Raw genomic sequence first — 12,599 nt, 5'->3', positions numbered from 1 at the left:
ACATTTCTGTGAACCTTCCTCCTCACACAGCACTATCAAAATCCCTAAGCATAAATGGAACACTGCATTGATTTTGCCTCAGTGCCAGACTATAATCACTTTTACAAGCTCAGGTCTATTTCCTTTCAGAATAAAATTGGTCTCCCCACACACCCCTTTCAATGCTATTAAATTTTGAACGCTAAAAGACTGCCTGCCATTGTCTCCTTGACCACTACTGAAATTGCCGGTATTTGGAGAGGCACACAAGGAAGGAGCTTATGCTGAATCCCACCAATGGGGCATCCGGGTCCAAAGAGTACAAGGAGCCGCAAGCTTTCTGTACGGATCATTTGTCCATCTCGCCTGATGCTGTCCACTTTGACTGCAAAAGCTCTTCAGGATCTCCAACAGGTTGACCACCCTATAACTTGAGACTCGTTACTTTTTTCTTGCCAACCAGCAACAACAAACAACTGGAGTTGCCAGCAATTAATCTGAGACTTTCTGTATGCAAAGCATTACCTCTACAGCCAAGCTGTAGCACTGGTGATCCTGACTGGCAGAGCTACCCTCCAGAGCGGCCTTCCCCAAATTGGCTGGTGCCCTCCAGATGTTTTGGACTGTAATTCCCATGATCAGCCCCAGCCAGCACAGCCATGTTGGCTGTGGCCGATTGGAGCAGTATACCAAAGCATCTAGAAGCTGTTAGATTGGGAAACGCTGTTCCAGCGTCTCAGGCAGGAGACCTGTGCAGCCCTCCTGGCTCCCTACTGCTTTTCAACAAGTTGGACCAATAGAATCACATACGTGCAAAGGAATGGCTTGTGAAATTTATGTTGAAAAGTGGGAAGCCCCCTAAGGCAGGAGTGGACAGAAGGTAGGAAGGGATCTACTGGCAGATCTCTGAGCAATTTGAAGTAGATCAGCAATGATATCTGACCCCCAGTTGCTTAACAATGCAACAAAAAAAATCACAAATCTACACACAAAATATCCTGCTGAAAATATTTAGTTATCTATTGTTTTCCACAAAGGTTTCATGGTGGTGTACAGGGTGTAATCCAAACAACTTTAAAAACAGTTCTATATACAGCGGTACCTCAGTTTTTGAATGTAATCCGTTCCTGAAGACCGTTCGGCTTCCAAAACGTTCGAAAACTGAGGCGCAAAGAACCGCTTGCAATTTCCATTGATAAAATTGGGGGGGGGAACTCTGCAGAAGCTGTTCAACTTCTGAGGCACGTTCGAAAATGGGAGCAATTACTTCCGGGTTTCTGGCGTTCGGAAACCGAAATGTTTGGCTTCTGAGACACTTGAAAACCAAGGTACCACTGTAACAGATAAAATTTAGACACATGGTAGATAGTCGGGAAAGTTTTTTGGAGGGCAGGGGAATGTCTTTGTTTCCAGAAGATGGAGATAGTGGGCACCTGTCATATCTCAACACGGATGCTATTCCACAGAACATGGGCAGCCACACCAAAAGCCCTGTGGAGTAGGCTTCTGAGATCTTTGGAACTTGAAGGAAAAGCTTTCCTGCAGACCGCAGTGACTTGCTGGGTACATAAAGGAAAAAGAAAGCTGCAGGGAAGGGAGTAGCCAGGAGTGTGTGGGGTAGGACTGTGAGCTCTGTTCTTCTTTGACCTAAGGTATAGCTTTAAGCACAGGAATATGGGTTATAATAGAGGCTACTGTGTGAAATTTGCACTTATAATGGAAAGCCTTGTTCAATAGAGATTTTGATTTCCCAGCTCTCCCATTTCATCTCTAGTGGCTCTCGTTCCTACTTCCCTAGTATCACTATAACATAAAACACACCCATGGGCATCTGCATTACATCATACCTATTACCTACTCCTAGGTAATAGGAGTCACTCTATTACCTAGTCTCAGTTACATTAGAATAAAGGTAAAGGGACCCCTGACCATTAGGTCCAGTTGCGGACGACTCTGGGGTTGCAGCGCTCATCTTGCTTTATTGGCCAAGGGAGCCAGCATACAGCTTCTGGGTCATGTGGCCAGCATGACTAAGCCACTTCTGGCGAACCAGAGCAGTGCACGGAAACGCCGTTTACCTTCCAGCCGGAGCAGTACCTATTTATCTACTTGCACTCTGACGTGCTTTAGAACTGCAAGGTTGGCAGAATCTGGGACCGAGCAACAGAAGCTCACCCCGTCAAGGGGATTCGAACCACCAACCTTCTGATCGGCAAGCCCTAGGCTCTGTGGTTTAACCCACAGTGCCACCCGCATCCCTTACATCAGACAACAACTATCATATGGTACATTAGAATACATCATACCATATGATAGTTGTTGTCTAAGTTGTATTCTTTTAAATACCATATTTGTATGGAGGTTGATATAGTTGGCACCTTTATATTCTCACCATGTACACAAACCATCCTCTAGCCACTGTACTTCCCCCAATGGTTGTCTACTGTTCAAGCATTACTGACAGTGCTGCCTCACCTTCTCTATTTGCTCCCACCCAGTCAAAGATGGGGAATCTGGGTGCTGTGTGTACTAATGTTGGTGCCATCTTATCCCACCTGCTCAGGGTTTATATCTGACCACCATCTTCTTGCTGACCCTGCCCACAGACACAGCATGGCTAGTGGCCTTAGTATATTGCTGCTCATGCTATCTGACCCGCCTACCATTTTGAACCTTTTGGAATCTGCAACCTTCACCCACTTGCTATTCCTCACCATCCCTTGTCCCATTCAGCAGTGTCCTTTCCACTCATTATTATCTCCAGGAATATCTCAGCGAATGGCCTTCCCTCAACTTTGTGCCGATATCGGATCCTGATGTCAGCTTGCGGGTAAAGTCATTTCCTCTCTGCCCCACGTTAATAGTTTCCTTCTTTCACGCCTCCTCTTTTTCCAGAATTTAAAGTAGTGGGGGTGGGAGACCTGACCACACCCTCACAGGGAAGACAAGGAGGGGATATGAGCTCAGAGGTCTGGTGCCAACTTCATTCTTCTAATCTTTTACTGATTGCAGTCAGAGCTGTTTCTTTGTCTTGCCACTTAGTACTCAAAGTCAGGGTTAAAAACCTTTCTTCCTTTCAATCCCTTCGTTTCCCGCCCCCCCCCATCCGTTTACAAACTCCAGCGCAGGCACACTTATTTATTCTTTATTTGTTAAGTTTATTTTCAAGCCATAAGAAGACCTCCCCCACTACCAAAACAGCTAACAATTGTAATAAAAAGAGCATACAGTCATACATTGGAAGTCGAATGGAAATCATTTTGGACGTCTGTTTGACTTCCAAAACTTTCGAAAATCAAAATGCGGCTTCCGATTGGCTGCAGGAAGCTCCTGCAGCCAATCGGAAGCTGTCGAAGCCCTGCCAGATGTTCAGCTTTCAAAAATAGTTCGCAAACTGGAACAGTTTGCGGCATTCGGGAGCCAAAATGTTTGGGAACTAAGCTGTTCGAAAACCAAGTTACGACTGTATTAAGAATACATCATACCATATGATAGTTAGAAAGCCACAGCATCATAGAACAGACCCTCCAAGTGTCCCTAGATCACAGGTTTCCAGGAAACATCAAACAGGTACAGCTTGTATTTTAGACAAGCTGTGATTTTTGAGTATTCTTCAGTGACAGTCCCATATACAACAAACACATTATGGCAGTCTAATCTGGCTGTTTCCAGGGCATGGGAGGATATGGCCAGATTTGCATAAGTAAGCAGGTGAGCCTTAGACAGGCATTCTAAAGGCATACATTATTCAAGCAACATCAGATGGAGCCCTACAGAAGGGTTTCGGTAACGCTGGCCTTGCTTTTGATGAATGGTGACTTCATAATGAAAGCTGAATGAATCTGGGGAACCTCCGCACTCCAGACTTGGAGTGATTCTACAGCTGTCTTTCATTAGCAGCTCTGATCTGGGCTCCAAATAAAATGGGCCTGGATTAAGTGGTGTGGCAAGTGAGAGCATTAATTATACTTCAACAAAATAATGGAAACCTAGCATTACCAACCAAGCAAGCAACTTGAATGCTTCCCAACCTAAATATTGATTCTTCTTGGTTACTGCACCTTCACAGCCAAATGTACAGCCCACTGCACTGACGTCTTCGTGGAGAGTTGGTTCTCGAGCCTTTAACAATAGCTAGTATGAAATTAGCCCACTTTAAAAGGCAAAAAGGCAGCTAATGAGGAACAAGTGACTAAGTGGCTATTTCAGGGAGAGAAGGAGTGGTGTAGCATCTGTATAGCCTGCATGAGTCTTCCCGAATAATACTGCAATGCCAGTGGCATATTTTGACTTGGAAAGCTGCACAGCCAAGAGTCACCCTATTACCTAGTCTCAGTTACATTAGAATTCTGTCTTAAACTTGCAGTTCTGCCGTGAGCTATTTTTGCTATAAGGACTTCGAAACTTCTCACCTGCTTGCTTGGGTGAGAAAATGCTCCATGACCTTTCCCCATGTGCAGAATTTCAAGATGTGTTTATTAATATAGTTTCTTAATATTGATCTATCAATCTAAAATGAATGGGTGGGTTTTCTTAAAACAGCAACAGCCAATAAACAAGACCAGCTTTTCATTTTTCAAGATTTTTATAAAGTAAAATTTGGCCCACAAAGCAGATCCTAATAAGGATCTGGCCCATGGAGCCAAGAAGATTCCCCACCCCTGGAATACAGAATTGGTCGCAAATTAACAACTTCTTTATGTCTCATCTAGTTTCTATGAAAATTAAGTTTGACTGGGGGGGGGGTGGTCTGCCACTGCAGAACCAAACAGAAATTTTGTTTGTGTTTGTTTGTTTGTTTGTTTAACATTTTGCCTCTTCTTCCCAGGGAAGTCCAGGATGGCAAAACAACAACCCTCAAGTGATAAAACAACGAAAACATATTTAAAACAAGTCCAGTACAACTTTGCAGAGGCAATAGAGCAAAATTGCCACTGGCACTGGGCAGCATGCCTTGTTTTTAAAATGAAATTTGAAATGCTATGTCAGCTTTCAGAGGAACTAGCCAAGCTGACCATCTGAGTCTCTAAAGCTGGTGTTTTTTGCACTGTTCTGCTAAAGAGAAATGGATTAAAAATAGCAGAAGCTGAATCTTCTTTTCTGCCACCTCCCCCTGCACCCAGTCAAACGTTGCTCAGGAAGTTTGCATGATGCACGAGGCAGCAGATACCATATTAACTTACAGATGCCAGACATTATGCAACCTTCTGCTTTTCCAATTATGCTGCCCTTAACAATTCCTCTCTGCTTTCTCCACACATGCATTACAGTACGTTACAAACATGCACATGATCCAGAGTGGTTTAACCTTTAATGTGTTAAAATGGAATGTTTCACTATTTGAAATAACCCTAGTGAATTTGTCCTGACAGGCTGAATTAAAAAAAAAAAAAAAATCACCTCCTGTATTGAGCGAGAGGAGGAGAAGGGTTTGTAAAGACACCTTTCATGGCCATCATGTCTCAATCTATAGCTTACTCTTCCACTGCACTGAAACAGATTAGCAGAGTGCAAGTTTCACTGGTCAAAAATGAGGGTTATTATGTTGCTGATGTGCAGCACTTTAATGAAACACCCAAGGAACAGTCATAGCTCAGTAGCAGAGCACATGCCTAGTATGTCGACAGCCCCAGGTTTAATCCTCAGCCTCTCCAGGTAGGACTTTTGTAATGACTAGTCCAACCCCCCTTCAACTCAGGAATCTTTTGCCCACAGCTGTCCCTGGGTGGGTTTGAACCGCCAGCCTTCTGACCAACAGCCTTCTGATCAGCTGTAGTGTTAGTTTCAAATAGATGCTGTGGAACTATGCATTCATTCCCTTATACATAATGTGATCTCTCATTTTCCCTCACAGCTGAATGTGTGGACCATCTTATTGAAACATTTGCTATCTATTTCATTTATTTTCATTTATTTTGCACATTTATAGTCTGCGGGCTAAAATGAAAGGAAAAGGAAAAATTATAACAGGGGCTAGTTTTTAAAAAGAGAGAACTGGCATTTTAAAAAGTATTTTAGACGTTAGAGGTTTGCCAGGAGAGAAAGATGTACAGCTCATCAAAAAGGGCCTATCTGTTGGATTAGTCACCTCAAACTTTAACCAAGTTTCCTGGGAGGGGGCATCGCTGATAAAGCCTGATACTAGGAATGCCACGAGTTTTATATTCCTAGATCTATGAGCAGGAATGAATCTAAGTAAGAATATGCTCCCTCTTTGAACTAGCATAAAGTAACATGTAATGCCTCATCCATTCACTGTGCGTTATAGTCAATAAGTGAAGAATGTATGCACTAACTTTTGGTACCTTGGAATAGGGTTTAACCCTATCAAATAGGCAGGATCTGTTAAAATAAAATAAAAAACTCTTGAGTTTCAGAAAAGATGGTAATGTCTGGAGTGTGTGTGCAGTGTTAGTATCCAGAATAAAGAGCCCCTTCCACCTATGGAGCTGAGCACTTCTTGACCAAAATTTTGAGTACAGTCAAACCTCAATATTCAAATATCTTGGCTGCCGAACGTTTCGGAAGCCAAATGCCCCAAACCCGGAAGTGAATGCTTCCATTTTCAAATGCGCCTCGGAAGTCGAAAGGTTTCTGAAGTGCGTTTCTCAATTTTCCCCATTGAACTTGCTGACAGTGCTTTGATCCTCGGTTTTCGAATGTTTCGGAAGTCGAATGGACTTCTGGAACGGATTACTTTCGAAAACCGAGGTTCCACATTTATTATGCTATTTTTGTGATATACATATTACATGAGAAAACTTGGTATACTTATTTGTGTATCAGTGTATCATTATTCTTGCTTATAAACCAAAGAAAGAAAGAAAGAAAGAAAGAAAGAGAGAGAGAGAGAGAGAGAGAGAGAGAGAGAGAGAGAGAGAGAGAGAGAGAGAAAGAAAGAAAGAAAGAAAGAAAGAAAGAAAGAAAGAAAGAAAGAAAGAAAGAAAACTGAGGTTCCACTATACTTCAAACAGTACAATATCCCTACATAGCAAGATCTTCAGTCTAGCAAATTACATGCAAACTGTAGGATTATGGGACACATTTATTTCACTGAAAGCGTGTAATATATACAAGTTTTGGAAAGGCAAAATTTCCCAGAGCTCCCAAGTGCCTGCACATACAGTGAAACACATGTGCAATTGTTGCATGTGATCTACACATGAGTTGCATGCAGCTCCCTATTTGGACATAAAACCAAAACACATTGGTTTTTTAAAAAAATGCTTCCATCCAAATCAACAAGATTCCAGATTTGCTGATGCCAGTAGCAGCAAGACCATATTAACCTCTCTACATGTTGAAAAGCAACTTGAGGCATTTGGGTGGCCTGTGCATAATAGGGGAGGGGGACACCTCCATCATACATACATTAGATTTTTAAAAGAACTGGACTAGTGAGTGCTTTCTGACCACAGAGCTAATTTTACCCCCCCCAAAAAAAAAGTATGTGGGGTTAAAATGAATGAAAATATTTCATGTTGACCAGTGCAAAACAAGGGTGGTGTTAGATATTTCAGCTATCTGCAGCTTCTTTTCATCAAAGCTTCCTTTCAGGAAACAGAATAATTTAATGATACAAACAGGAAGCATCTGCTTTCTCCTATATGATAATAAAAGTAAGCTCCTTACTGCACATAGGAAGGAAAAAATAAAGACCTGAAAAATTCTCAATTTCTCAGTTCCTTTTGCTCCGTAAGCTCTTGCTGTCACTGAGGGCCAAATTACACAACTCCATTAGCTTACTGTAGTTTGAGTAGATATGTGCCGAGTTTGGCACATGCTGAAGCAACTGTGTATTACTTCACCAACTTGCAGCTCAAATAACCTTTATTTGGTCTGTGCTAAATCCCCTTAAGATTCGTGGCATGATAAATATGGAGCACGTAACACACTGAATTCACAACGGAACATAAGAAGCCACCTTACATCAAGTAAGATTGTTGGTCCCTCTGGTTCAGTGTTGTCTATCTACACTGACTGACAGCAGCTGTCTGGGGTTTCATGCAGGAGAGGCCAAGGAGTGGATCTGGGACCTTTTGCAGTCAGAGCACATGCTCTGCCACTGAGCTATGGCCCTCCTCTGTGAGAAGGCACTGAAGAATGAAACAGTCCTATACCTCCTTTGTACGAAACATAATGGATCCACTTTCGCTAAAAGGTGTTACTTCCAACAAGGCCACGGGAAATTAATCCTTTCAAATGAGCTGTGACAAATGTATCGTGAGCTACGCCTTATGCAAAAGCTAATTTGAGGTTTCCTACTCTTTATAAAAGCCCCTAAAGAAGAGGCCATATTCTGCTATCCAGTCCATTTCTTAAACATACAGTCTCACTAAGACCTTGATAAGCTGCTGTTCAGAGAAAGAAATCACAGCGCCCATTGATCAAGGAATTAACTAGGGGGAAATATACGAAGGACTCCTTTTCCCTTTATTTATTTGAAAGATTTCTATGCTGCACTTCAGGGTCAGGCAAAGACGTAGTATTTTCTCCTAGGCCTCCCTATAGTTCCAGTATTTTAAGCATTTTTAAACATATTTTATTAGCTAGTGCTTAATATTGTTATTGGGAGTTGTTTGGTTTGACGGAGATTTTGTGTGTGTGTGTGTGTGTGTGTTGTTTGCTTTCCGTGTGGTTTCCTTTGTTAATAGTTGCTTCTGTGTATTTTGATATGATGCTACTACGTTGTATGTCACCTACATAATCTTTCTGCACTGGTTATTCATAAATGTAATTAAGTAATAATAAATAAGGACCTTAGTTGCACCTATGAACCTGCCCCTCGTTAAAATCTTCTTTGGCATCAAGGCTAGCCCAGTGCATGCTACTGCTACCCTCCCTCCCCCCACCAGTGTCGCCCCGGCCTCCTTCGGGATGAAGGGCAGGATATAAATTCAATAAATAAAATAAACTGTTGATGGGCAACTTCAAGTGCCAGTCCCCTGCTCTCCCTTTCTGGTAGTCTTTGTCTTTAAGGAAGACTTCCACTAGTAAGGCCTTCAAACACTTTCAGTCAGAGGGCTTTCCTCTTGATAACCCTTTAAAGAGAGGTCTATCCTCTGTAACCATTTACAATGCAACCTTATCAAGAGGAAACCAATGTTCTTGATATCAAAGTAGATTTCAGAAGCAAAGGAGAACATAGGCCTGCGAGAGGAGACATGTCTCAAAATATGGTCAGAAAAAGCCACGTTCTTTCCTTTGTCTCTGGCTCCACATACAAGTTTGGATCTACCTGTAACTGGAATGTGTTGACCAAGAGGGCCCTGAACAGCCTTGGTGCTTCAACCTTCGCCTTGGTCAATCACTGTCAGAGCCAGCAGTTGTGACGTAAGTTTTGGCAATAGCAACTTGAGGACCCCAAACTGCAGTGTGACAATTGGCCCTTGCCTTTTAAGAAATCACGGGTTCTGCTTGCGCATATCCTTTTAACTGAACTGGATAAAACCGACAATGTGCAAAGTTAATCTCTAAACAACAAGCATCTGTTAATTTAATAAACCTTTTGGTGCAAACCAGCTGACTTGTGACAATGCATGGCTTATATTAATTAAATATACTGAAAGGGCAGGAAGCTCAACTTCACAACTTGGCTTGTTCGTGGCACCGAAAGACCAAAACCAGCAGGCTGGTCTTATCACAATGTACAATTCAAGGAAAGTGAAAGGGTATTATTCATGAGGGTGGGACATCTGACTGTTGATTCACTATCCCCACCCAAAAACATTCCCTTTATTTTTGTTTTAAGCGCTACGGCTGCTCTTAGATGGGTCTTCCTTTCTCCCCTCTTTTCTTCTACAGTTAACAGGACTACTTGGCCAACAGAGTCCTTGCCTGCCACAAGTTATTGTTGAGGTCAATGGCTTAGATTTATTTAAAGATTAGATCTGCTGGTTCTAAGAATAGGATCTGGAGCTACATGTGCAGTCATAAAGATTATAAAGCCCAAGAGTCAAATGAAGTAAGGCTCTACTCCACCCTTCCCTGTAGCAACACAATCCCAAAAAATGTGTTGGTTTCTTTTCTCTCTTTTTTTGTCCCAAGGATTATTTAAATTTATATTTTTTTGCTCTAGCATCAAAAGTGTCCAAGGTATGTGTAAGAAATGAATTAGCCAAGCGATATGGACTTCAGTCATCATTTCTGCTTTGTTAATTCATAAATCACTGGGATTTTTAATCTTTCAAAACTGAAGGGAGCTGGCAAGCAGTGTTAACAACATATTTCTTCTTCTGCAGTAGTTTATGCCAAATACATGGAGCAGAGCTGTCTGTTTTCTTCTGAGATGATTTGGAAATATTTATAATAAAAATGATTGTATTAAATTATCTCAGTGTGTTCCCCAACCTGTACTAAATGGGAAATGTATAAATTTGGTCTATGTTTCCCCTTATTGATGATGCAAGGGACACAATTTTCCAACATTCTTAAATCTATTGAAATATATACTTCGTCTGATCTTCACAACACTCTGAGTTTGAAACACTTTTCCTAATTGCACAGTGGAACAATCCATCTGCAATGGTAAGTTATGCAATTGCTTTTCTTGGAGGTGTCAAGGAAAGGACATATAAGAATGGAGTATGGTAGCAAGCTAAAAGACAGAGGCATTATATGTTGATGTTAGAGAATGAGTGCCTTTTCACGATACCTGGAGAGTCTTTAGTATGCAGGACTCACACCATTTGGGAGACCAAGTGTGTTTCAGTAGCTCCTACATCCAGAGGATTTGAAATGCCGCATGTGATTCATTGACCTTTGCATGTAATCTCCAAGATTTCAGTCTGCTTTGGCAGGATGCGTTTGGATTAATTTTGTATCACCTGCATATTTGGTGACTCTGCTTTTCACATCCTTCCCAGGTCAGTAATGAGTAAATGTTAAATAGCACAGGTCCCAACACAGAGACTTCGTGCATCCTGCTGTTTACCTCTGTCTATTGTGAAAACTGGCCCTTCATCTCTACCCCTGGCTTCCTATCTGCTTAACCAACTGCTGATTCATGAAGTAAAGGGTTTGCAGCCTCCCTTGTATTCCAAAACAGACCTTTGCTGGAGAACACTTTCAATGTTGCTCCAAATGGAAAGCTTGTTGCATTAACCAGTTTGCTATTATTCCAATGAATATGGTAATGTAGAGCTTCATTAACTCTGAACCCCAAGTTGTCATGAAGTTACTTACACACAAGGAATGTACCTGCAGTGAACATGGCAAGTGTTAATAGCTGTGGTGAATGGTCTCAGGCTGCAGTTTTGCATTTCATTTCCATTAGACACCATTATTTATATGCTTTTCTTCTCTCTACACCTGTGTGGGGAAATACAAATACATGCTAACTAAGGCTGAACCTACCTGAATTTGGTGAAGTGTCCTCTAGGACACAAAAGCTTATGCATTATTGGTTTGTTAGTCTCCAAGGCACCACAAGATTCTTGGTTGTTTCTGCCGCAGCAATAGACTAACCTGGCTAGTCCACTGTAAGTTGTTTGGTCGATGTGAACCCAGTTGTGAGCCTACTAGGCTGCTGAAATGGTAATGATGTATGACGATGTAGGTTGGTCTCTCACTATCTGGATTATTCTCATCTATCATATGAAAAGGTAGCCTAAGCCCACAATTTTTATGTGGTTTCCATATTGGAATCGGTGCATTTTCCAAGGTGGTCCCACATCTGAAATTGAATGTATGGCATGATATATACAATTCTGCAGAACTGGATCGTCATAGCATGATTTATAGCAGCGAGTTATTAGTAACATCAGACACTACCCCAACTATCTGCCAAATGGAGAGTTTGCATGAAAACTTTCTCCATGGCATAATCTTGGTATATTCCTTTACCCTACATTGGCACTCCTCTACTGGGACTTTGTTTTCTTTTTCTTCCCCCCCCCTGCTTTTTCCTCCTGGAGGCATTGGAGGATGGATGGTAGCTAACAGATTGAGGTTGAATCCTGAGAAGACAGAAGTACTGTTTTGGGGGGAACAGGGGGTGGGCGGGGGTGGGGGACTCCCTGGTCCTGAATGGGGTAACTGTGCCCCTGAAGGACCTGGTGTGCCGCCTGGGAGTCATTTTGGACTCTCAGCTGTCCATGGAGGCATAGGTCAATTCTGTGTCCAGTAAGCTGTGTACCAGCTCCATCTGGAATGCAGGCTGAGACCCTACCTGCCCACGGACTGTCTCGCAAGAGTAGTGCGTGCTCTGGTTATCTCCTGCTTGGACTACTGCAATGTGCTCTACGTGGGGCTACTTTGGAAGGTGACTCAGAAAATGCAATTAATCCAGAATGCGGCAGCTAGACTGATGACTGGGAGTGGCCGCTGAGACCACATAACACCGGTCTTGAAAGACCTAGGTACATTGGCTCCCAGGATGTTTCCAAGCACAATTCAAAGTGTTGGTGCTGATCTTTAAAGCCCTAAATGGCTTTGGCCCAGTATACCTGAAGGAGCGTCTCCACCCCGACTGTTCAGGCCAGACACTGAGGTCCAGCTCCGAGGGCCTTCTGGCGGTTCCCTCACTGTGAGAAGTGAAGTTACAGGGAACCAAGCAGAGGGCCTTCTCAGTAGCGGCGCCCGCCCTGTGAAACACCCTCCCATCAGATGTCAAGGAAATA

This window comes from Lacerta agilis, chromosome 1, assembly GCF_009819535.1.
Source record: "Lacerta agilis isolate rLacAgi1 chromosome 1, rLacAgi1.pri, whole genome shotgun sequence".
Lineage (NCBI taxonomy): Eukaryota > Metazoa > Chordata > Lepidosauria > Squamata > Lacertidae > Lacerta > Lacerta agilis.
The sequence above is the reverse complement of the archived record's forward strand: the minus strand, read 5'-3'. Positions refer to the sequence as shown.